Here is a 2,573-nt window from a genome sequence, read left to right as displayed (position 1 = left end):
GACCTGCTCCTCGAGATGGCCGTGAAGGAAGGCACTGGAGACGTCCATCAGGTGCACGGGCCACGCACGGGAGACCGTGAGCTGAAGAACGGTGCGGATCATCCCGGGCTTGACAACGGGGGCGAAGGTGTCGGTGAAGTCGCTGCCGGCGCGCTGGCGAAAGCCACGAACCACCCACCACGCCTTGTGACGGTCGAGAGTACCGTCCGGATGGAACTTGTGCTTGAAGACCCACTTCCCGGTGATGATGTTGGCGTGAGGGGGGTGGGAAACAAGCGTCCATGTCTGGTTCCGCTGCAGGGCGTCGAACTCGTCCTGCATGGCTGCAAGCCACTGCGGGTCGCGAAGAGCAGCCCGGGCAGAGGCGGGCAGGGGCGACGACGTGGATGGTGAAGGCGCAGAAGTCGACACGGTGCAGACGTACGCGTCCGAGGGGTACCGTGTGCTCGTGACGCGAATCCCTGCACGGGCGCGCGTGAGGGGCCCCGTGGCCTGCGGCGGAGGAGGCGGAGGCGAGGCATCGCCCGAGCTGGGGCTCGAGGGCGACGCGGTCGAGGGTGCAGACAACACGGCGGCGCTCGAGGCAGAGCTCGAGGGCGACGCTGGCGGTGTCGGGGGCGAGGCGGCAGCGCCCGAGGCGGGGCTCGAGGGCGCCATGTGTGAGCCCGAGGCAGTGCTCGAGGGCGTCACGGGGGGGCGTCACAGCTGTAGTAGAGGGAGCGCGCGGGGGCGCTGCCGAGCCAGGGACCTCCAGCAAGGTAGGGACGCAACGCTGCGGACTGTCAGTCCTGGGAGGAGGAGTCGTCACCTGTTCCTGTGCAAAGGGAAAACAGTGCTCATCAAAGTACACGTGCCGGGACGTGATGACGTGGTGGGAGACCGGATCATGCAACGGTAGCCTTTGGTGTTAGCCGGGTAACCGAGAAATACACACGGGATGGAGCGAGGGGCGAGTTTATGAGGGGGTGGTGGCGGCGGTGCTAGGAAAACAGCGGCAACCGAAAATACAGAGACCGTCGTATGAAGGGGGTGAGCCGAACATGAGGTGATGTGGTGTGTAATTCCAGCGAGGGCGACACGGGCGTAGGTTGACTAGGAGGGTGGCGGTGGAGAGGGCGTCCGGCCAGAACTAGGGGGCATGTGGGCATGGAACATGAGGGTACAGACGCAGTCATTAATGGTACAGAGGACGCGCTCGGCGCGGCCGTTCTGCTGGGAAGTGTATGGGCAAGTTAGGCGGAAGATGGTGTCGTGGGTGGATAGGAGGGTGCGGATGGTGGTGTTGTCGAACTCCTTGCCATTGTCGGTTTGGAGGGCGAGGATGGGGCGACCGAACTGCGTAGAGACATAAGAATAAAAAGCGGTGAGTGTCGAGGCGACGCCAAATTTCTTACGAAGAGGAAAAGTCTAGACAAAGTGAGAAAAATTATCAAGAATAACAAGATAATAAAGAAAACCAGAATGACTCGGTATAGGGGACGTCCATACATCACTATGAAGTAATTGAAAACGAAAAGATGCAACTGTGGATGAAGCACTAAAGGGGAGCCGAACATGTTTGCCCAGTCGGCAGGCATCACAGGAGTGAGCCGCCATTTTATTACATGAAAATGAAAAGCCTCTCATTATTTGGCGGAGCGAGGTGGAGCTGGGATAGCCAAGACGAGCGTGCCAAAGGTCGACGTCGGTAGAGAGCGCCCGAGGTGCAGCGTGAGAGGAGGGAGACAACTGAACGGGGTACAGATCGCCGGAACTCTCACATCGGTGCAAAACCATTCAGGTACGGGCGTCCTACAGAAAAACCAAACTCATCAAATTCCACAGTTACAGAGTTATCACGAGAAAGAGATTTAACGGAAACTAAATTCTGAACAAGATGTGGTGAAACTAAGACATTATTGAGAGACAATGGTTTGGAGTTAGAAGGAAAATGAGTGGAGCCAACATGAGAGATGGGAAGACCAGGACCGTTACCGACAATGATGCGAGAGGAAGTGGATGTCGGAGATGAAGTGGAAAGGTTACCTGGGTGAGCAGCCATGTGTACGGAGGCTCCGGTGTCCATGAACCAGTCGCCACCGCCGGAGTAAGCGCCCGACGAGGGGGTGTACTGAAGGGCGGTGTACAACGCGGGGTCGCAATGAGCCGTCGGGGCTTGCGGCATCATGCCGCCGTAGGCGGGGGCGTAGGGCAGGCCGGCGGGAGCCTGCAGTTCCGCGGCGATGAAGGCCTGGTGCGTTGGCGGACGGGGGCCTACGGTGCCGGGGACGAGGGGCGCGGAACGGGCATTGTGTAGGCGTGCACGACCCCCGTCCAGGGGTTGTGCCCGCCCGCCCATGGCGGAGTGGGGTGTGAGTACCCGAGGCGCGGACCGACGATGCCGGGGCCACCGTTGTTGTTGCCACCGCCGCGTCCACCACCACGGCCACAGCGACGGTTGCGACCACCACCCCCTCCTCCTTGGTGTTGTTGCGGTTGAGGCGCGGGGTTCGGAGGGGCGGGTGTGGGCGCCGGCGGAGCTCCTCCACCATGAGGAAGGATGTTGTTGCCGCTGGCCCATAGGGCGGTGTGGA

The sequence above is a fragment of the Lolium rigidum genome, chromosome 1, assembly GCF_022539505.1.
Source record: "Lolium rigidum isolate FL_2022 chromosome 1, APGP_CSIRO_Lrig_0.1, whole genome shotgun sequence".
Lineage (NCBI taxonomy): Eukaryota > Viridiplantae > Streptophyta > Magnoliopsida > Poales > Poaceae > Lolium > Lolium rigidum.
This window is presented reverse-complemented; position numbering follows the sequence as displayed.